The 24,285-nt window shown below is 37.5% G+C and overlaps 1 long non-coding RNA gene across 3 annotated transcripts in view; it reads left to right on the top strand.

The window, feature by feature from the left end:
* LOC126506143 (uncharacterized) overlaps window positions 1-24,157 on the top strand; it is a 90,103-nt gene extending 65,946 nt beyond the window's left edge. For all 3 annotated transcript variants that reach the window (XR_007593126.1, XR_007593125.1, XR_007593127.1), the window contains 2 exons: window positions 10,804-10,911; window positions 23,315-24,157. This is a non-coding gene — a long non-coding RNA (uncharacterized lncRNA). The remainder of the gene's footprint in view (window positions 1-10,803; window positions 10,912-23,314) is intronic.
* Window positions 24,158-24,285: the final 128 nt, after the last annotated feature.

The raw sequence follows: 24,285 nt of genomic DNA on the forward strand, positions 1-24,285 counted from the left end.
ATGGAGAGGGAAGGTAGCTCCTTCTGGGATGGAGGAGAATATCCAACAGCCTACATGGAGGTTCATAGTTGTCTTTCACAAGAAACAACAAGGGCTGGAGAGGGATGGTTCAGCAATGAACAAGGGCTCGAGAGGGATGGCTCATCAATAAACAAGGGCTGGAGAGGGATGGTTCAGCAATGAACAAGGGCTGGAGAAGGATGGCTCATCAATAAACAAGGGCTGGAGAGGGATGTTTCAGCAATGAACAAGGGCTGGAGAAGGATGGCTCAGCAATGAAGAGAAATTGCTGCTTTCACAGAGCACCTGGTTTGTTCCCCAACACCTGACTGGACAGCTCGCAACCCTCACTCCAGTTCAAAAAGATCTGCTGTCTTCTGATCGTCTCTGTAGCCACATGGACGCACATGATACATCTATAGTCAAGCACACACACATATATACATAATTTTTTTTTGGTTTTTCGAGACAGGGTTTCTCTGTCATTTTGGAGCCTGTCCTAGAACTAGCTCTTGTAGACCAGGCTGGTCTCGAACTCACAGAGATCCGCCTGCCTCTGCCTCCCGAGTGCTGGGATTAAAGGCGTGCGCCACCACCGCCCGGCTACATAAATATTTTTTAAAAAAATAATTTACTAAAGGGTTACTTTAATAATCATTATTTGCTATCATCTTGCTTTTCCTTATTCATTTAAATATAGTGCTTTAAAGTGAACAAGGGTGCGTCAAGAGCATGATGGGGAATACCACAGAGATAGTTGACCTGAGCTACTGGGAACTCACAGACTGCGGACTGACAGCTAGGAACCTGCAGTTTTCTGTGTTGACTCAAATCTAACTCTCTTTTGCAAATTTGGGGCAACATGTGAGTGTGGAGTCTTTATGAACATGTTCATGTAGTTGTGCACCTGTGCTTAAGGACACACATTAATGTGTTTGTGTGCATGTGTGAATGTGCAGGGACCAGGTGTAATTCGAGAGAAATCTTTCAATTACTAGGCCCCTGAATGTGGGTGACAGTTATGTGGCTTGATCTGTTGGGAAGGGAGGCTGGCAGTCACACAAGGACCTATCCTAGGTGCATGGATTGGCTTTTTGGAGTCCACTCCCTATGGTGGGATACCTTGCTCAGCTTTGATATGGGGGAGGGGCTTGGTCTTGCCTCAAGTTGGTACGCCAGACCTTGTTGATTCCTCAAGGAAGGCCTTACCCCGGGGATGGTAAGGGGGAGCTGAAGGGGTTTGGAGATGGGGAGAGAGGGGTAGCTGGGGTTGATATGTAAAATGAAAATAAACTTTTTAATAGAAATATGAAAAAAGAAAAATATTAAAATAAAAATACAAGTTTGACAGCTAAAAAAATGATAGACTGTCTTAACCTGTAGATAGTAGAATATTTTAAGTGACAGGTAGTCATGAGATCAACCATGGGGCATCAAGCAATCTCAAAAATGTGTTAAAGGACATAGCTACATTGCTCAGTCCTTAAAGGACCCTTCTTGCAATCATGAAGAGCTAAGTCTGTATTTTCAGAACACATGAGAGTGACATTCACACTCGGGTAAAGGAAGGGGTAGAAGAGTCCCTGGAACGTCTTCGCTAGGTGGTCTAGCTGAACAGGTGAACTACAAGTTCAGCAAGAAACTGTCTCCAAGATCATGTGACTAGTGACCGACAAAAGTTTTTTGAATTACACCTGATTCACATACACACACACACACACACACACACACACACACTTAAGTGTACCCATATGCACAGGTGCATGTCTCCAAAAAAGAGTTAGATTTGTGTCAGCACAGAACACTGCAGCTAATTCTGGGCATCTGTGTCTCCTTTTGTGGTCAAAGGTCTTTGAGGCTGTAAGAAACTTGTTCCACTTGTTCCACTACGCACGTGCACTAACAGTGGTCTGGGCCTTCAAGGACTCAGCTTTGCCACAATAGCACAGGCAACCTGCGTTTGACCTTACTTGTGCTTTCAGAAATATCCAGAAAGGGCGCTAGGATCCAGTGTGCTTTGGCAGAACACGAAGGATCACACTACACCCATATATTCCAATCCCTTGATAAACCTTTATAAAAACTTCCTTTGAATCCACGGCGAGAGACGTACGACCCACAGACCTGCCATAGTCACTTTCACACAGCCAGCTGCTCTCCGTCTTTGGGTTACTTTCTCTGGTTTGCTCAGTAAACTGCCTGAGCTGTCTCTGAGCACTGAACTCCCTCCTTGCTGGACAGAATGCTGCTGCTGGCGAGTTCTCTGCAACTGCAATTAGTGAAAATTAGAATGGTCCTCTTGGAGAGCGGTCAGAACACCTCTCAAGGAAGCTCTTCGACAGTGTTGTTATCAGAGAGGTCGAAAGCAGAGTCTCACTCTGGCAACTGTTAGAATGAGTATTCTTTGACAATTTAATTGGATTCTTCCAACTGCAGCTTCCTTGCCCATTTTGTGAAGGGGATAACGATGCTACCCAACCCCCTGAGTTAGAGCAAGGATTACAGGAGATAATGAATGTAAAACATTTAATCCGGTGTCTCTTAAGTAGTAAATGTTCAGTAAATCTTAATTACATTATGATCATTATATTCCTTGTCATGCAGAGAAAGACACCAGCGAATTTCAGTGTGTGTGTGCTGAGAGAGGGCTGGGCCAATCAATGTGGCAAAGACAATGCTGGGCTAATATTACTGCAGATGCTTCGTCCTTTGCCTCAGGGAAATGTAGATGTCTAAGAGCTGCAGAAAGTGTGATAACTGTGTGGCTGAGTGATATAGAGGTGCTTTTCATAGACAATGCCCTGCGTTTAATCTCACTTCTTTCCTCCACCAAAAAAAAGTAGCATTGTTAATTAAGGTCATTTGCAAAACAGTTTTACAAAGTTTGGGGAAATGCTGAAATTATACCTTTAGTTAGTATTCTCAAGTTTTCTGTAATTTGTCAACGAGAGAAGAGGCAAGCAACACAAACCTAGCCATTTGTTGGAAAGTCAGCAATGAAATTTGACAAAACACCCTCCTCTCCACTGGGAATATGCACCCAAAACAACGTCCGTCACTTATTCTCAGGACAATGTGTACCTTGCTTCCAGATAACACTATTCTCTTCTGTGCTATTTCACCAGGCGGGGAGAGAGTTCATCTTCCCTCCGTTTGCACTCAGCTCCTGCCAATGTCACAAATGGTGTAACCAGCAGGAAGCTCACAACTGTTGTTTGTAATTAAAAAGCAACTTCATGCCCGGAAACACGTGCGATATTGTATAGAGAAAGAAATGTTCTTCACCATGGGAGTGCAGAGATGAATGCCCAAGATTTTAAAAATTAAATTAAAAATATGTGCATTGTTCTCGCGAAGGACGGTTAGTAGCCTGCAGTGAAGCTGCACGGTGGAGAGTTGCGCATGTGTGGCTTTGAATCCCCAATCTGTAATTTACTGAGCATTCATGCTCCTTTCATGTATAAATACTCGGCTCGACAAATCTGATTTCCTTGACCACCAATCCCTGCGATTCATTTTCTACAACTATATGGTGTGGGTCCCCTGCGGGAAGCCTGATACCGCCCTCCTGCTGCTCCGTCCACCTGTTTAGAATTTACATCCAAAATCCATCTAAAACATACCATTTTCCCCCTGGAGAATATTGAGTTAATATATTAACAAATTCCAGATGAAGTCGATATGTTCTGAGGGCTTTGCAATTTCGTATTTCACAAACTCCCCTTTGATAGAACAGGCGACCCACATTTTTCAGAGTAAAATCAGAGCTGAGACACCTCCCCAAATAAAGTCCAAGCAAAACAATACACAAAAGAGAATTCCTTCTATGCATGTTTCCTGTGTATTTTTCTTCCCTCTAACCATAGCATTCAATATGCCAGAACCAGACACAAATGATTTTATGCATTTTAAGTTAGATTTTTCCTAATAAAAACAGACAGAATTTATTTTTCATGGGGATTATGCGATTTTTCTGAAGTGCTGGGCTACCTGGTTCCTGCGGCAATGCTCCATCCATCACAGTTCAGAGCTCAGCTTCCTTCTTCTTCCTTCCTAGTAAATTGCATTAGCATAGATTACTTTGCAGCGAACATTGTATGGACTTATTTAATCAATGTCGGCAGAGTTTTCGGGCTTATGAGCATATTCATAGATCCCCTTTTGCTGTTTCTTTCAAATGCCTTGAATCGAGGGGTATGAATGCAAGCCAGGTGGTAGAGAGTGTCTTCGATTTCGTGTGCTCATGCCAGATGACTCCAGCTTCTGGAGTGAGTCCTGAAGAACAGATGTCTGCCTTCCAAAGTAAAAAAACATGCATCTGTTTCCGAAATGTCAAAACAATAGCGGGCGAGTTATAGCATTTGTGTGGAAAGGTTTGAGTGGAAATGCTTCAGAGCTGGGCCTCGTTTGTAGCTGGCCGAGGAATCAACCATGGAAGGAAGATGTTGTACTTATGAAGGCATGCATCTTAGGAACAAGGGGGAGCGGGAGGCAGTCAAGCAGGCACATAGGCAGCCATTCCACTATCTTAGGGAGAGGAATTTAGTTGTCGGCTCCTCTAATGGAGGTCTGTGAGCAAGTGCGCCTGTCTCTCTAAATATCCCACCAGCTTTCTTTCCACGACTCTATTTAAAGCCTACCTGGATCCATTTAGTTACAGTTTCTTATCTCTCCATCAGGGCATATTCTGGTTTCTGTTACCTGCAGACCTGTTTGCTTTCTTCCAAATGCCTGCATTTACAGAATGTGGCCAGGAGCTGATAGGATCCAGAAGTGACTAGGGTGATTATTTCTGACGGTTTAGTCAGTATGCAAGCTAGCAGGAAGAAAATCCCACTTCTCCTTCTCCTCAAAAGTAGTGTTTTCATCATTACATAAGAGAGAACAGATAAAAAGAGGATTAGCTACAGTGTCAGAATTCTCTATACAGCGTGGTAAACATTTAAATGTAATTAAATGATAGAATTAACTTGTTAATCCTTATATGTTCCCTTCTCCATTCAAGAAATGTATCTCTAATTAAATTTTCCATTGGCCATACTAATGAAAAGAATGCCATCTAGAACTCTAGCCATTGTCAGCACATGTGGGCAGTAACGATAAGACTGGGTAATTGCAGGATTAAGAATTGCTTTCTGTTGAGGTTGAAAGCCATGTACACTAGAGAAAGTCACTGAATTATTTGAAATCACATCTATAGGCCCTTTGTCTTATGGTACTTGCTTTGTGTTGCTTCTTGGACTAATCCCAGTCCCGATTTGTTGATACCCCTCTGATTTTTGCAAGGAGGGTAGCAATCAACCATACTACAGATACTCGGTTGTTTCCAGGTCATTTTATGGTCAGTTTTGCAGAATCCCAATAAATAAAAAGTACAAGTTAAATTCCAACATTAGTTCTATGACTAGAAGCACTTCTCTCTTCAATGCCAGTTTGGCTTATGGATGTATAGTATAGAATTTGGTATAGCCGCCAATGCTTACATCTTGCAAGAAAACAAAATAATATCAATGTAATAGGCTGAGATTTTAGTCCCCTGCTATATATCCACATGCAATGTATTTCCTGGCACTTAAAAGCGGGGCTTAAACGGGGGCTGGTGATGAAGGGTACCGAGGGGAACTTGAGCACTTATGGGACAGTCAATTAAGATTACATCTACTCTCTTCATCTTTATCATATAAAGAAACCACCACTACCAGCAAACCAAACCAATTAAATGAAAATTTATGGCCTAAACCCACTGACACATTATCAGAAAAGTCTTTTGAGGGTGATCGTTGAAGATATTGCTTACTACTCCAAAGCCAGAACTAGAAGGAATGCTGGCTTGAACTGATAGTATTTTATGACCTGGACACAGTATTCTTCAAGTACTAGAACCAATTAAAAGTAAACACATAACTGGTCCTATGTGTTGCTGTGTACTGGATAATTCAACAGCTTGTCATTCACTTCATCTTTTGCTGCAGGAAACTGAAAAAATAGAGCTCTTCCAAAGCAAAACTCTTGTTGCTTACCATTTGCCGTTTCTGCCCCAGGGAACAGAGAACTCCACATCCTACTGAATGCCATCTACAGCCTTTGCTCTAGTCTTTATAATCCAGTTATCTTAAAACACAAAACAACAGCAACAACGACCATAATAGCAACAACAAGAATCAAAAGATACCCAGAACCAGTGTTTGGTTTAGAAGAGAATACTTCAAAGACTCCTCAAGTCTTCAAAATATGCTTTGATTTTCAATGTTTTTTAAAGAAAGGGACTAAAAAATGCTAATTTTTAAGAAGAAACTATGCCTGTTGAAATATGGGAAAATGGGAGATGGGAAGATAGGCTATCTCTTTCAGATTTGCCAGCTGTAGCCAACTAAATCAGTCTTTCATTAGGTTGTAGGCACTGCCCAATTCCCTTCCTGCTTCAACTTAAGTCAGAAAGCTTTAGGACATACCGGCCTCTGCAGGTTTTGCTTTTGTTAATATTTGTGGAGTCCTCAAATACTGAATGACTGCCTGGAGGACTTTAAGTATATTATTATTCTTATTTTGGGCAGCTTAATCATTTAATATTCCTTTGCTCCCTCCATATATTAATATTTATTAGCATTATCTAGTTAGAGCTTTATTTCATACTTTAGGGATGTATTTCCTGGCATCATTTACATAGTTAGTGCTCCTGATTTCCAATGCACTTAGCAAAAGCAATGATTAATCTCTGTAAGTAAAAGGCACCCTAACTACAGTTGGAAATGACACACTGCAATTCAAGGGCAACTCAAGTACACCTAGTTCTTTGAAGCCAAAGATTAGCAAACTACATTCAGTTTTTGCTTTTCATTTTTATTTTAGATATTTTAAAAATTCTATCTGAACTCTAATTTAAGAGTAATCCAGAAGTGTATTTGTGTATTTTATGATTTATTCTCATTGTTTTTCCGATGAAGGGAAATGGTCTTCTGAGATTATTTGTTACATATTTCCATAAACAATGTAGTTTATCTTGTGGTGTACATCCATTAAGTATTACTGCCTTCAATCTGTCAGCTCTGCTCCAGTCCTCTCCCTGGATTTATATGTAAAGTTTGTAAAAAAAATCTTATTGACTCTTTTATTATTCAGTATGTTAATTTAATATTTTTTTTGAAAAACAAATAAAATCTAAATGCTGAAGGAAAGCAGAACTGTTTATGACTCAGTAAGACTGGAATATATCAAATTTTGGTTTTTAAAACATGTATAGAAGATCATTTCTTAATATAAAAGTTTAAAAATGATCCATGTAGTGGAAAGAGAAAGAACATTTTCAATCATAACTTTCTTTTTAACAGTGAGAAATGGCTTTGAACAATATTGAATTATTAAGAAGAGGATTAAAACCCAAATGTAAACTGTAGCATTATAGCTCTATAGGAATATTAATCCAGATTGGTGTGTCATCTCAATTTGAGAGTGAGAAATTTGCTTACCTGTGATCTTAATTCTATGGCACCATCTTTATGTTAGGCACAGGCTGACATGATTGTGTGTGTTGGTGGGGGAGCAATAGCATTGATATTCTACTACATTTATTTATCATTCGTGTCACAGTCAGAGCAAGCGACACTTCTAGATTGCCTGAAAAGGAGCTGGAGACACTTAAGGAAGTCATGGCTGCTAATGTATTTTCAGGAATCTAAATAACAATTACAGTTGCTTTTTTGTGTGTTTTTATAGCTGTTACTGATACACACCTATTCCTGTGTAGCTTCCTCTTTCTCTGCTTCTTTCTCAATGAATGTACAAGCATCACCAACTTATACATATAAAGGCAAGCCCTTAATTATCAACATATGCTTTACTCTACTAGAGTTTAGATTTTCAATGTCCAGTATCTATTACCATTCTCAGCTGTGTGCTTGATGTGAAGAAAAGCTACACAGTTTCATCATTTTCCCCAATCATTTATGGCTCGAGTAGCAGTATATTCCACTATTCCTTTAAAGGAAAAAATAATATGCTAATCAAGAGGAAGTTGTGGTTCAATGGGAACTGCACAACTAGTAATACAACAACAGAGGAATGAAGGGATAGTTAGATGGAGACACTATTTCTAGGAAAGATGTGTGCGAGTTGTTCTTGCAGAAAAATATATCAAAAATAATTTGAGAAGAAGAGAAAAAGTCACATTTCAGAAAGACCTTAGGTAAAAATATTTGAAGAAAGTATTTTCACTAATTTGCTCAGAAGAATATTGTTAGGAGATGAAAGAAGTTGTGGAGGTTTGATCAATATGCCTGCAGGTAGTTCAGGAGATGGGTGAAAATGGATCATAATTAGAAACCTTCTGAACCCCAACTCTAAAAAAAGTTCTTGGTTTACATGAAGTACGCAACCTCAATTGATCCATTTACAACACAAGCCCCTTTACACCTGAGTCTTAGGGAATACTTCAGAAGAAGGGATAGAAAGAGTCTAGGAGCGAGAAGACCTGGATGTCAGTAGAGAGATTGTTTTCTATATACAAAAAGGCATTGTAACCATGAAATCTTAAGAGAATATTCACCTAAACAAGACCTGAGCGTCAATAACAGTTGACATGCCAGTGTGTATGGGGGAAGTCTTGCAAGGCCCACCCCCTCAATGATGAACTACAGGAAAGTAATGACTCCTAAGAATGGGAAAGGGGGATGAGTCTCCCAAATGGTTGTCTCATACTAAGTAATCATTCTTAAAAACATATACATGTGAGAAAAGCTGACTAAACTCAGCTGACTGCATTTATATATTCATATAGTATTAATTAAAGAACAAGAATCAGGAATTTGAAAGGGGACATGATCAGGTCCAGAAGGGGGAAATGATGTAAATACAATATTCAGATACAAAAATGCTTTAGTTTGACTTTGAAAATGATAGGGACAACAGGACTCTTCTAACATCACACGACTGAGCAATGCAGTAGGTTTGGTTAATCATACTGTTATAACTATAATTGCCATAATATAACCTGTAAGAAATGAGATTGGGCTTAAAAGACTCAGATTTTAGTTAGTATTCTATGGAATGGAAGAACAGATGCCTTAAGAATGTAAGCTACTAATGGGATTATTACAGACCTCTAGAGCCTAATTACTTGAAGACAAACTTGAGACTTAAAGCAGACCAGAGCACATGCAGATCACGTTAAATATGGCTTGGTTTCGTTTGGTCTCCATCGTATTTTTTGGTACCTTACCATGGTAAAAATCTCGATGGCACTGTCAGATTTTAGAAGGATACATGAGGTAGAAATACCACAAATGACAGGCTGGTATATGTTTCTCCACACTGGGCTGTGCTGGAAGTGAAAGGTAGGGAGGCAGTGCACTGTGCAGCGAATGGAAAACTTTAGAACTCTTAAGTCTCACAGAACTGAGTGGATCCATGGACCAGGGAGAAATTGTGGGCCTCATCAGCTCATCACAATTGGCTTGGCCACGTGTTGCTTTTTCTCTTTTACTGGTGTTTTCTGTTTATCTTTGATTGTTTTACTAACTCGTTTCTTTTGAAAAGGAAATATTTGACATCTAGGTTAGAGTGTTTCATATCAGGAGAAACACCATCATGGTGAAATTTGTTAAAAGTATAGAAAGCCATCTCACTTTGTTTTTAATGTTCCAGTGACGCGACAGTTTTGGGTAGAAAACGGGGTGCTAGTAGATTTTGAGACAATGGGCCTGGCAGCATCTAAGTTAAATCCTTCTTAAAGATCTTTTGAGGGAGGGTATAGAAGGATATCTAATACACAGGAAGCTTCAAGTACCGAAAATCACAGCCCACCCAAACAGGGAATCCTTGCTACAAACTTCTGCAGAAATCACATTTCTTACAGAAGTCAGCAAATAGTATGCAAAACCAGAAGGTTTGTGTGTGTGTGTGTGTGTGTGTGTGTGTGAGTTAGTATCAATGACAAAGTTTATCTGAATGAAGTCACCAGGAATTTTCCATTGATAACACTTGTGCTGACTTAGCTTTTTAGACATCTGCAGCATCTCAAAAAACTAAAGATAACTGAATGAACAGCCAGCATTCTTGAAACTGGCTTGATGCTTTGGCAAAGAGAAGTGTGTGTGTGTGTGTGTGTGTGTGTGTGTGTGCGTGCGTGTGTATGTGTATACACACATCTGCATGCAAGTGAATGACTGTGTATGTGTCAGCATGTGTGACTGTATATAACTATAACTATGTGTGTGCTACTGTGTGTTTCAGATTGTATATGTGTGTGTGTTTGCATCTTTATGCATGTGTAGTATGTGTCAGATGTGGTACATATAGACCTTCATGTGTGTGACTGTGTCAGAATGTGATTATGTATGTATTGCTATATGTATGTGTCTGCATGTGTACAACTGTGTCATAGAATGAGTATGTATGTGTTGTGTTACTGTGTGTGTGACTGTGTATCTTCATGTGTGTGTGTCTGTGTGTCAGTATGACTATATATTGCTATTAGTGTGTGTTTGCATGTGTATGACTGTGTAGTATGCACACATACAGTGTGTGTATGTGTCTGGATGTAACCTTGTGACAGTGGATGACTTTATATGTAATTGTGTGTTTGTGTGTATGTGTGTGTTGGGATATCATTATATACCTCTTATTTTACTCTAGCCAAATCTTCTGGACCTTCTGTGTCTTGGTTAGTTGGAAGTCTATCTCTCTCTCTCTCTCTCTCTCTCTGTATATATTTTCATAAATGTAAAAACTGTATGTATCCCATATTTTGTCAAGATTAAGCAGTTAGCTAGGTGTACCCTAACACTGTGCTATTGTTTTATTTTTCAGAATACATAAGCTGTGTAATTACTGCTCTATGATCACTTTGGGATCGGGATAACTGTTATTATTTCCTTGTGTTTAAATGGAGGATGGGATGCCTTTATCTCAAGGCAGGTATGTCTGCGTTTTGTTTTTCAAGGGTGTTTAGCTGAAAATGTCACTGGCAGTTCCTACCTTGCATTTCCAGCTGTGCCTGAGAGCTGTGCAGCTGATGGGGTGGCTTGAATATTTTTTATTTTGTTTGCTTTTCCACAGGGGCATCCATATTGCTAGTGGCACCCATCTATCAATATGACCAGTGTTTTCTTAGAAAATTCATGCTGTGTTTTAGATTTTTATATTCTTATTAAGAAGTATTTGTGAGTTCAGTGAATACATATCAAATTTGTGAACTATGGTTGAAATGGCTATTTCTATTGTAAGAGTTTTTATAAAATTTTTAAAAGATTAAGAACGTTATAAATAATTTTTAAAAGTATAAATAGAATTGTTGTTAGACTGTAGATAGATTTTATTGATGCTGAATATCTATGATTAGGTGTGGCATTTTGAATTTTTTCATTTTTATCCTTACAAAATTTTTGACAACATATTTTGGATATTTTAAGACATACTTCATGCTAAAATCTACAGTTTCAGAACATCTAAGTTTAATTTACTAATACAAGCAATGAAACATATTCCTGACACTAACAGGCATTATACCTTTGTTAAAAAGTCTTTCATCCAAGGCAATATATCCTGGGGATGTATTGAAGGGCCACATGTGACTTTGTCCTCTGGGGTTTCACCCTGCTGAATCACGTAGGAAATTAGGGCAGAGTTGATTTCCTGTAGCCACTAAACAATAAAACTCCAGAGCCAGCAGACGGTGTTGGCTTGCTATTTTCAGAGTGTGCTACTCAGATGAGTAATCAGCTTGGGAACCACACCCAGGTTGCAATGTCCACACTAGGATTCTAGTTAGTGGCCTGTCTATTGTTTGACAGACCACCGAACAGATCCTCAGTGTAGGACATCCCAATTAACAAGGGCAGTGGAACATAGGCTTCAGAATTATATCTCATTCACTAAATAATTAAGGTCCTTTAAAATAAGTCATGTCCTTTCTAAGATATTTTTAAGCTATAGACAGTCAGTCTCCAATTTTCAACATTATCACTCCCTGAGAAAAAACAGCTGCCCATTGCAGCACTTAAAAAAAATGTCTGAAATATGAGATTTTAAGATAATACAATTCTCTGTAAAGTTTTAGAAATGTAAAACATGAAAGAATTCAAGGGGAAGAATTTTATAGGTGATGCATTGTTGAAGGGTTAATTCTGTTGTCCTTTTCCTGGACACCCCCAAAACAATGTTCTACAGACCATGTGAAGAGAACTCAGGTAGGAAGCAGTGAGGTTAGAGGCTCCAAAAGAGTCAGCAGATGAGGGCATTAGAAATCAAAGCTTGAAGGATCGGAAGGCAGTGGGAATTTGCTGGCTCTTTGTTAACACTGGGCAGTCACAAGAGGCACTTCAGTAGGAGAGAGATGACTTCTGAGACTAGCAAAACAAGAAAACGTTCAAAATTGGATTTAGGGAAAGAAAATATAGACACAAGAATGAATTACCAAAGCTTTGTTCTGCATGACACATGTAAAATCTAGAGCATTAAAACATCAATGCTTTTTAAAGTTATTAAAGAAATTGCTCAAAGACTAAAGAGGAACTATTGGTCACTTATGGTCGCTTGACAAGGGTGGTTGTTTCTGCCAGCGTCATGGCCAGGGTTAAGTTGGTCTTGCCCTAGTAGATAATCTCTGACCCTCAACTGGCCAGGAGACTCATTAAACTCAGTGGGCCACAACCACTGCTGAAAAGAAAGAAGGAGGACACTTGTTCAAAAGAAATCTCTCAGAGGAGTGAAAAAAGGAGGGGGTGGGAATGTATAAATGTATAAAGCTGTCAAAAAATTTAAAAAAAGGCCAAACTGCCATTAACTTAATGCTCATGAAAATGAAGATTGTTTTCAGGAAGCAGTGAGTTGCACTGCCTGGTGAGCCTTTGGTTTTCAACAATCTCTCCATTACCTTTGTGCTTTCCTTTGTGCAAATTGGTTACATGATTTTTAGGAAATCTTTTGTCCCTGGTGCTTACTATTCCCAACTTAGGGCATTGCTTTGTTTTTGCTAGTTTCTTAAACTAGCTGCAGTCATTTCCCCATCTTGTTTGTGTCTTGATTTATCAGGTAGTTTCAATGCTGACTGTACAGACAACTGGGTACTCTTCAAATAGCCCTCACTGTTTTGCCTAAGAAATCTTGCAGGGCATTTTTCTGAAAATAGGATTTTCTGTAGCCTTCTCTTTGTAACCTTGAGTTTGCTAATGAGCACTATGTGCCTTTCCTCTCCCGAGTTACAAAATTAGAACTCAGCATAGCAAGGGATGGGAACTTCCTGATGCCCAAGGCAAAAACAAGCAAGGGACGTGCAGTAAATTCTGAAGCCAAGATGGTGGTTTTGACTACAGTTAGCACATAGGAGTTTCAGCCCACCAGGCTCATGATGATGGAGTCAGAAGTAGAAAAATGAGGTGCTTTCAAGCTGCTAAAACTGGGCCCTAAGGTCCGAAGAACAGTTTATTTTTCAGTAGAGAAACATTAACAAGTGTTAGGAATTTACACGTGAATCGCAATGGATCTCCCTGTCTGCTTTTGACAAGATCACGTCTCAAATGCTTATAAATTAATAGACTTCATTTCTTCATTGAACTTGACAATTAATTATTTTTCTTTATATATCTATATCTATATATATATATGAACATTTGAGATTTTTCCAAATTTACCCCTACAATTGTGTAGCATGCCAACATGCAAATAAATTACTCTGCAGTGGGGGGTGATCCTTTAGTTTGTTAAGTTATAATATGTATTTTTTTTAATTTCAAAGCATATCAATTTTAGCACAAAAATTTAAAGTAATTTATACATTGCAAAAACCTATTTCTGGACTCATTTCTGTATGGCAGTAGACACAAAGTAGACCAACTGATCAAATGTTAAAGACACACTGTGTACAATGTCTTATACAGACTGTTAATATGTGTGCATATCAAATGTGCTAAAATGAATAAATAAAGACATATTTATGTTTTAAACTAAACTTCTTTAGTCTTACATTTTAAAATAATGCTTAATTTTGACATCAAAAGAAGACAACTATATCTTTTTTCTGAGTTGTTGGAGCTTCAGGAAAGAACCATTAAGGAGTATTTAGATTTGTTACTGAGACAAAGATTTTGTTGGCACTCATTTCTGTTCATTAAAAATATATATTTTATTGGTCCCTTTAAAAATCCTTGACCCCTTAAGGCCTAGATGAGCAGCTGAAACAATGTTCTAATGTCACACCGAGTGTCTGGCCTCTTATTGAATATAAATGTAAAATCAAACATCTTTAATTTTAACTAGGAGGTCCATATATCCAAATTATCACCTAAAATAAATTATGTACCGTCAGTAGTCTTATTGGCATTTATAGCATTTAGAAGATTATGGAATCAAAACAACATTTAATTATTTCCTGCTCATCTTCAAAGACTCTAGAAAAAAAGTTCGAAACTTCAAAATCAAGGAACACAGATTCAACCTTTTATCCATCCCCATTCTTTCCATACTTCCTAAGAAATTAAAACTATTTATATTGATAAGTATATATTCTACTTCAACATTAACAAATACTAAGATTATCTGAATGCAGATAAATGACTATTTTACTTTGCTTTTGCAATGATTTTTTTTTTTATAAATAGCCACCAAAAGGGATTCAATATAGTGAAGGTTAGGAAAGGGGACATTGTTTAATCTTTAGTTTATGAATTGCTAATCCGTTCTATAGAGGAATCAGCATAATTTTTATCAGAAGCTTTAAGGGAATTAAATCATAAAGGGCAAGGTTTTCATTATCTTCTTCCCAATATTCAAGCTGAAGAAATGATTTATAAATTTTAGGGCAGAAACTTTGACCACACTTAAAAAAACTTTCTGAAAGGTGAGTCATTTGACTGATAAAAACTTGAGCTTTTTCCATATGGAATATGTTTTAAATTAGGGCTTAGATTTATCTACTGCATGGCTTTTATATAGAAATGTAAATTTGTAGATTCTTAAATTGTGTTGAATTAATATGTCTGAAGATATTTTTTCTCTCTGGACATATTTAAATCTGTCAATTCATGTAAATGTCCATCTTGTTTTCATTTGAATGGTAGAATGCAGAAACAGTATTTAGTGAGTCAACAAATTTTTAAAATATTCAGTTCTTAGGAAGAATATGGCATAGTATTAATATGGTAACTGTCTACAGATCAGACAAAATGACATTGGCTCTAGTTAATATCATTGTTATTTTTGGAGGCACACAGTCTAAAATAGGCAATAGAGATATCTACAACTTCTCCCCACAAATAGATGAACATAATTAAGACAAATACATTTAGGCCCATTCCATAAGAATCTACTTTGCCTTATCATACACAGAAAATGGAACTTTTGTTACAAAAGTCTTGAAGCCGGATCGTGATTTAATTTGCAGATAGGTATTATGGATTTGTAATTAATAGTCATTGATTCAGAGCCTAAAGACTCATAGCCATGAATATTCTCTGCATTTACCTGGACTTTAGGAGTAACCCTTGTGTTAAGTACACTCTATGGTTGGTGTCTTGTTTAAAGTTCAGTCATTTTTTTTTCCCAGCCATCCTTCAATTTAGTGAACTATACAGTTTCTTTGGAAATTGTACTTTAAGTTTCATGTGCTCATCTGTTTCTTTCTTGCCTGAAAAGTGATATGCACATACTTTGATTAGCTATCCAGTTTGGAAAGGAGAATAATTAGAATATGACTGACAAAGAGATTTGGGGAGTAGAAATTCGATCCCCTAGCATAGGTCTGCAGCTTGATCACTTGTTTCTGTTTCAAGTGATTACCAATTAGTGCTGTAGCTCCTAACCCTTCCTAAGGTTAGCATGCTCATAATCAAGGGAGCTGGCAAGGCTATTGTTTGCTATTGTAATCTTTACTCAAAACCATAAATGAGAACATTGTGAATAAACACATAAAGAAGGTAATGCATAGACTGGAGGAAAAAAAAGAGCATTTTCCCCCTTTGAATTAAAATTTATCTAGTAAATCTCTTTCTTAAGCCTTCCCTTTTCTGGTATTAGAATCTTACTTTAATCCATTTTCTCCTACTTTTATTTCTGTTGCTATGATAAAATACTATGATATTAAACAATTTAAAACATGAAAGTTTGGTTTCATCTTTGAATTCCAGTTTACAGTCTGTCATTTTAGGGAAGTCAAGACAGGAACTTGGAGGGTGAGTATAAGAAAATGGAATTTTTTAACATATAAACAATCACAGGGAAAGAACAGCATAAATGATGAAGATGGTGCAGCTGTAATCAAGGTATTACAAAGGTCTACAGCAGAATTCGGGAATAAGAAAAAACCAGCATGCATGCAAGTTTCCCCTAAGCAACTTCAGAAACAACAAAACTCTTATTTCTTGCACCAACTTAGTAGAAATGCAAAAGAAGATATTTCTGCTCTTTTCAGCTACCAATTTCAGAGTATTTTGTTACAGCTACATTAAACACACCAATCAAACATATCTCAGGCTCAGCTGCGTCATAGAAACAGCCCCTTTCATAAGGAAGGAAGGAAGCACAGGTATAAATACTTTTGTTGCAGGAAGTCTTATCACAAGATGTGTTAATCTCTTCCCAGAAACAACTGTGCATATAGCTGTGATTTTGTTGAGAGAAGTGCAGATTAGGGGATGTTCTTGTTGGACACCATAGACATGAACAGGAAATTTGGTGTGTCTAACATAAATAATATTATTATAATGACTTCCAGTGATAATTTGACAGGCCAAACCTTCACCTTACACACATATTCTTCAGAAAAGACTCCGTACCCAAGTTTCATTGGAATGGCACAGCTTGGGTTCAGAACCAGGACTACCAGGACAAATAAGTGATAAAGAGAGAACATATGAATGAACGTGGAAGAATTTATGCTTTAGAATAAGAAAGCCAATGGCAAGGACGTTGCTGAGACAAACAGCATTCAAAGCAGAACAGAGGCTGCATTCTGTACTGCATAGTATAGGTCTTAATAAATATGAATGCTTCATTATTACTTTTCTCCTGCTATCATTAATATTATTAATTTATGAATCACTGCAAACTCTGAAAACAGATGTATTTGTGATGCTTAATTAAACCGAGAAAAGTGCTACCAGAGTAAATAAGCAGCATTTCCAAGCTCATTTTATGAAAACCTAAGCAGTTTTACGTTATTAAAATCCATAATAGTAGGTTGGTTTTTAATAGATAAATTTGATATTTACTTACATCTAACATCATTATAGCTTCACAATTCAAGCTACTAGGAGTCAGTAAACAAAACTAGGCATGAGGCTCATCATTACATATTTATCTTAAGTTTTAAAGAAACTGAAGCACACCAAATATTGGTTAACTGTTTTAGGAGGAAAACAGAAAATTGAGATTTAAGAAGTACTCCAGGTTTTCTCCATTCTCTACTAATGGTGCTTTTTAGAAGTCACATTTCAAGAACAACTAAATTACACGCTTATATATAATTTAAGAACGCATCCCCCAAAGATACAATTATGTTGTAGCAAATTACTTAACATAAAAATATTTCATATCTAATGAGCATTTCCTGTGTGCGTGGCTCTATTGTACGATTTGCTCATATATGTGAATTCATTTGTGCACAGAGGTCTGGTGAAAGAACGATTGGCACCATTCTCATTTAACTAGAGGAGACTGGAAAAGGGGAGCTGAAACAACCCACAGAGTTACGGAAAGCTGAGGTCTTTAATACATCTTTAATAACAACCAGTTAAAACAGTGTGGAAAATAAGACTTTTCCCCAAAAGTTATCGTGCAATATGGCATTCAAAATTATATTCTAATTTCTCATCAGAATACAGTTGTATGTGCTGTAAATTGTATATGCACATTCACAGAGATTCACGTCTTCATTAAAATATTTGAGGTCTCAGCATGTCTTGGGAATAGGGCCAAGGAGTAAGAGACTCGAAGTGATAGCTGTAGATAACGCTGACCCTTGGAGAGGCTATAGAAGAGGGTCACAGAACACATGGGTGATAACTGAACCAATAAGGATGATTTTAGAGAAATCTTAGTAGGACACCGAGGCAATGGGTAGGAAACGAATAGAAAAATGCCTTTGCTGGCTGAAAAGAAAGCAGGAATTCCTACGCGAACGTCGTGAATTTTTACCATGCCATTCCATAAAAAGAGCAGAATACATGCTTGTAGATGGTTTCAGTTGGACTTTTCTTAATAAAAACAGAATATAAACCAATTTTTCCTGGGAATTACGCAGCTTTCCTGAAGTGATGGAATACGCGGCTCCTCAGGCAACTCTCCATCACAGCTCAGCGCCAGGTTTCCTCTTCCCATGTGAATTGCATTAGGAAAGATGCTGAGGCTCAGGTATTTGTGAAAGTCAGGTGCAGGTATATGAGGAAGAGTGAAGTGACTTTTCTGGAAGGAGCTCAAACAAAACAGCAGTCAGGGAACTTGTGACATCTGACGACAACTCCACATTTTCATTTCATTATTTCATTCTAAGCAGTTTTAGAGAATGTTTGCTGTAGGATATTTGTACAGGGCGAGGGAATGAACTGCTGTAATTGGTGTAACGAAAAGCTGAACGACCAAGAGTTAGGCGGGAGTTAGAGGTGGGACGTCCAGGCAGAGCCAGAACCCTGAAAAGAAGGTGGAGTCGCCAGCCAGAAATGGAGGAACCAGCATGGGCAGTGTGAAGCGATGAGGTTACAAGGCGCACGATAGAATGTAGGTGAAAATAAACGGGTTAATTTAAGTTATAAGAGCTAGCGGGACAAATCTAAGCTAAGGCCAAGGTTTCATGATTAATAATAAGTCTCTGTGTTGTTATTAGTGAGCTGGTGGACCAAAGAAAAGTCTGACGGCAAGTGTTTGTCAATAGAACTTAGACATCATATGGATTTGAAGATAAATACTGATTGACTCCAAGAATGCAGATTTCTTCTAGAAATTTAGTGATTTTATTATTTTTTTAATATTATGATCAACTTTGAGTGAACAATGGGACAAAAACGTGGTTCCTTCTGTGAATATTCTGCTCAATTGACCCTTGTATATCAGAGCAGCTCCACACACACGCTGAATGTTGAGTCTGATGCTGTGTCTTCAGGAAACACACCACATTTTTCCTTGAAGAAATACTTTTGAGTGGTTTTATTTCTTTCGTATTTTAATACATATTTTGGCTTAGCACATCAAATTGTCTTTAAAGGTTTGCCTGTGTTTCAAATAATTTATTAAATTACTGTCTGGGAAATTTATGTTTTTGAATATTATTGCTACTTAAATTGGAGTTTTAATGAAAATTTGTATAGTGTATGATATATGACACCATTTATCTTTAAATCATGGACCCACTCTAAGTTAATTAAATTATCTTTTGTTCTCTAATATAGAATATCCCTATAGGATTGTCGAGAATTTGTTATGTATAGCAGACTCTCTCAGATTTCTAATAATTTCTTTGCTTCTGCCTCCTGCATACTAGGATTGTAGATTTGTGCCACTATAATCAGTTTTTTTGTGTTTTATTTGTAATGAATAACTAGTGAATATTTATTTTTAAAATATATATGGAAGCAATGCTCCCCAAGAAAGAATGATAATAATTTTTAAAAGGCAGAAAAAGATCTTAGCTGTATTTTAAACTTATTTACAATTGAAACTGTAACTAAACTAACCCACCTCAAAGTTTCTAGATAGTAAGTATACCATAGCTAATTCAAGAGGGAGATTTAATATGAAGAGATTTGTTAAGAAACGGTTATTTTAGATTATAATAAAATGCAGATTTTCTTATTTCTGTGGTATGTTTTGAGCATGAGTGAGCTAGAGAAATCCCAGGTACACATAAGAAAAAGAAGTGCATGAGATTTTTCAAAGGAGATAGTATTTAGCTTGACTTTTTTTGTATCTAACCATGAAAACTGGATTCTTTAAATACTAGAAGCTAAACTTCAACCTTTCATTTCAATGTGATTTCTGAGATGATCATTGACTCTTGAAGTCATCACTCAGTCAGCGCCACCTCTGTGCAGGATTCACTCCCAGGTCAACAAGATGGCATGCAATTGGAGAAAAACTAACATCCAGAAACAGGACTCGTTCTGTGTATAGCCTCAGAAATTACCTTGAGGCTAACTGGTCTGTCTTTGTAACTCTATGTATGCTTTTGTTTTGCTCATACTTGTAAAGCATTAACTACTGTAAGACACCGAGTCTTTGGTGAATCATCACGGTTTTCTCTATAGATTTTTTCTAAGTTGTTTTAGACAACATCTAATCAAGTATTCTAAAAATAATGTTATCCCTTATCTTATTTTAATTTTAATTCAAATAAACTAACTCTAGTAATTTGGGTTGGATTCCATCGTCCAAGCAAAATCCTAATTCTCTCATTTGGTGTTAGTATGAGATCCTACTTTCGATTCCAGACCAAGTCCTTGTGTTGTACTCTGATTCTCATCTTTTTTATGCTATCTTACATCCACTCTCATTTTACTATCTTAATATCTCTTTCCGTATGTTCATTAAATAAAACTAAACATATTCCAAGATAATCTTTACTTTTCTTAAATTTGGTGCCACATCTACAATTCAAGCGTCTTTATTCCTTGAGTGGGTTTCTTGAGGAATAGTCAGTGTTTATATCTCTCTTTTGCCACTTCTAGTTATAGATCATACAACTTTAAGGAGTTTTTTTTTCTCCCATACTCTATTAAATTAATTTAATAAAGGCACACAATGGCTCAATTTCATAGCTCATGACCAGGAACTCCTGGTGTTCACCTTATTCTACTGTAGTCCTAAGAGTGCTATTTATATTTTTTTTAGGAGTTGGGTGACCCTGCTTTATCTTATTCTCCCTTATTATTAGACCGTTACCTTTCTAGTGGCTTTGAAGCATCTTGTTTCTCCTTCCCCATTTCATCCCATTATGACCATATCATAGTTGCTACTTTGTGTATCATTCTTGGGTATCGTAATGTGGATTAGGTTATACTTACATACTCCAGACTACCAAATCCAGATCTGCAAGTGCTCTCCAGTGCTTCAGATTGTGTGTGTGTCTGCGTGCACTTGTGCGTGTGCATGCACATGTGCTTATGCCTTCATTTAGAAATAAAACTGCCTATTGAGCTGTTTGTTGTTTATTTCACAAGGACCTCAAAGGTCATGATTCCCACATGAAATGAATCACTTCTTTCCCATCCCTAGTCTGGTAAATCTCCCCTATTCTTTTCAACCCCTTATAAACCCCGAGAATATCCTTTGTAAGAAGAGAAGCTTTTCTGGCCTCTTGCCATACTTCTATCAGTCACACAGAGAACTGTCATCCACCCCCTATTCATAATGCTTCCTCTTCTCTTCCTCCCTATGATACTGCTCTGACCACTACTCCTTCAGGGCTGGCCTCAGTCTTGGAATGTCCTACTGGAACATCTTCTTTTCCTAGTGATGGTATTTTTTACATGCCCATCAAGGTGATACAACATACTAATATCTCCTAATATCTTTTCCTAAGACTCTCATGTGTCTTCTAGTTCATGGTTATAGCATGACATTCAGTATCTCAATGGAAATTCCAACTTTTCTTGTTCTTATTTGCTGTACTCAGACTTAATTGCTAAAATCTTATAAAATCTTATTTCTGAACATTCCCATGTCTTTGACTGCTTGCTAATTTTTCTCCTTTGATTCCATCAATGCTTATTTCTCTTTAAAGGCTTCCAGCTTTAAATACGTTTTTGATTCCAGAATTTGTGACTTGATTTCTATTTCTTTCTCATCCTGGATCAGTACGACCCTTCTGCTGAGTTGTTGTAGCCCTTGGTTGTCATAATGCATAGCACTGTCATTACCTGATGTCTTTACAAATATCTCTTCTAAATTTAATATTCTACAAGTAGATGTCTATCCCAAATGCCTAACAGAAAGACTGAAAACAGAGAGGAAATAAGGGACGCCTTTTGTGGTAAGCTAGAATTTCCAGGTTCCCTTACTCTGTTATGAATACCTTTCATCATATCACTGAGTGTCAATAAGAAGTAGATATGGTGTGCTGACTTTCCCATTATTGGCAAAGAAGTTGTGTTTAAATTAATGTAAAAAGGATTTTTTTCCAGGTAGGAATTACTTATTTATGTGAATTTTTCATAGAAAGTTGGTTTTCTTAAGGCAAAGACACTTTTCCACTGTGAGTCTTACAGTCACAAAGAATTAATTTTACCCATGGTTACATGAGTCTCTAGGAGTACCCTGAGTCTCAGATGAGAAATCATACCTCGGTAGTTCCTATCTTATTGCTGTGTGAGACCCAGAACATAAAGAACAATGCTGTTATTGCTAAACCAAGGAAACTATGAGGTTAAGAAGTAACAGGCTCTTTTTTAGTCATTTGGCTTGTGATAAACTGTGTCCTTTTTTTTTTTTTTAAAGATCTGTACTTTTAAAAGTGCTGAATAATGGGATGAAGAGATGAGCCATCAGTTAAAGGCACCCATCTTGGAAAGCTCAAAACTGTCTATGACTACCGCTAATGGGGATCCAACACCCTTTTTTGGTCTTTTTAGATATCTGTCCACACATGCACATAGAGCCACACCCATACAAAAAATTTTATCTTTTAAATATTCTAGTGAGAAAATATCCTTATTTTTTGATTTCAGTAAAAGAGTTGTAATAATAAAAGAAAACGTTCAACTCATGGACCTGTTGGTGGTCCTGGCAATAATGGCCGTTCCAGGAAACTTTTAAGGACCATCAACAGAGTCATAGACAGTGTGATGAGTGACTTTCTCTTGCAGTCATCACCAATCTGGGCAGGGAAATAGCAACCTAAGCTAGTAAGGGGATGCAAATCAGAAAAAAAAAAAGAGTTTGAGAAATACATATCTCTAACTCACAATTCATTGGCCTAAAGCAAATAGCTTTACTATGTTTATTTACTTTCTGATTAACCAAGGATGGCATGAACCTGGAAAAAAGCTATCATAACTAGTGATGCTTTTATTCTAAATATTAATGAGTAAGGCTTCATGGAGATCAGACACGGACTAGTAGGTTGTGTCTAAAGTGAGAAATCAGAAAAGGGCTGGAGTTTGGAATGCTGCCTAGCAACTAGGATGTGAGAGAATCATTAGAAGTTGGTAAGAACATGCTAAATTTAATTCATATTCACAGAGTTTTGTTTCAAAGAAGCACAGAAAAGTTGAAGCAAAAAATAGAATAATTTATATACATTCCAAGAGGCTTTGAATAAGTGATAGATTTTCAAGATACGATTGTGTTTGCTCTCGTGGTGACTCGGTGCTTGTTTTCTATTTTTATTTTCTTTCAGTATCTGCTTTTACTATGTGTTCAGGTTGGTTTGTCCCCAAATGAGTGCTCTGAATGGCATAAATCACAATGAATCTCCCTTTTCTCTGCATGTTTGGACTATGAGGGACATCTGACTAAACACTGACCCACAAGACAGAAGGAGGGTAAGGTTTCAGCAGAAATTGTGCAACGTGCCCTGCTCCAGATGCAGGAAAGTAAAGAAGAAACTATTTGGTCTTACCAGAGATGCTAGATTTTGTTAAATGGATAATTCTTTGGTTTGCATTTGAGACCAAAACCATGGTCAGAACTTAATTCACGGAAAAGCACAGCTGTAGCTTCGAATTTGGTTCCAGTAAGAAAATTTAACTTCCTTGTTATTCACCCCAGACTGGGACCACTCTGTCATTCTGCCAGCTGACGTGAATGTGGGTTTGCAATCCCGTTCCTACAAGTGTCCTTTGACATCCCAAAGCTCTATGCTTTGTCTCCCTGTATGCTTCACAGTGAAATGTCCTGCAAAAGGGAGCTTTATTTGCTAGCTGTAATGTTTGTAAAGTGAGCACTTGTGGGCTCATAGGCAGCTTTTGTTACTAAGCAGCACTCATCATAGGCCACTGTATTCTTCACATCAATACTGACATTAGAATTCACCAAGTACATCTAGGTTGTTTCCAGGTTCTGGCTATTACAAATAATGCTGCTATGAACATAGTTGAACAAATGCCCCTGTCATATGATCGGGCATCTCTTGGGTATATTCCCAAGAGTGGCATTCCTGGGTCCAGGGGTAGGTTGATCCCGAATTTCCTGAGAAACCGCCACACTGCTTTCCAAAGTGGTTGCACAAGTTTGCATTCCCACCAGCAATGAATGAGGGTACCCCTTACTCCACAACCTCTCCAGCAAAGGCTATCATTGATGTTTTTGATTTTAGCCATTCTGACAGGTGTAAGATGATATCTCAAATTTGTTTTGATTTGCATTTCC

This window comes from Alexandromys fortis, unplaced genomic scaffold, assembly GCF_014885135.2.
Source record: "Alexandromys fortis isolate MF-2015 unplaced genomic scaffold, M_Fortis_MF-2015_v1.1 scaffold_68, whole genome shotgun sequence".
In the NCBI taxonomy this organism is placed as follows: Eukaryota; Metazoa; Chordata; class Mammalia; order Rodentia; family Cricetidae; genus Alexandromys; species Alexandromys fortis.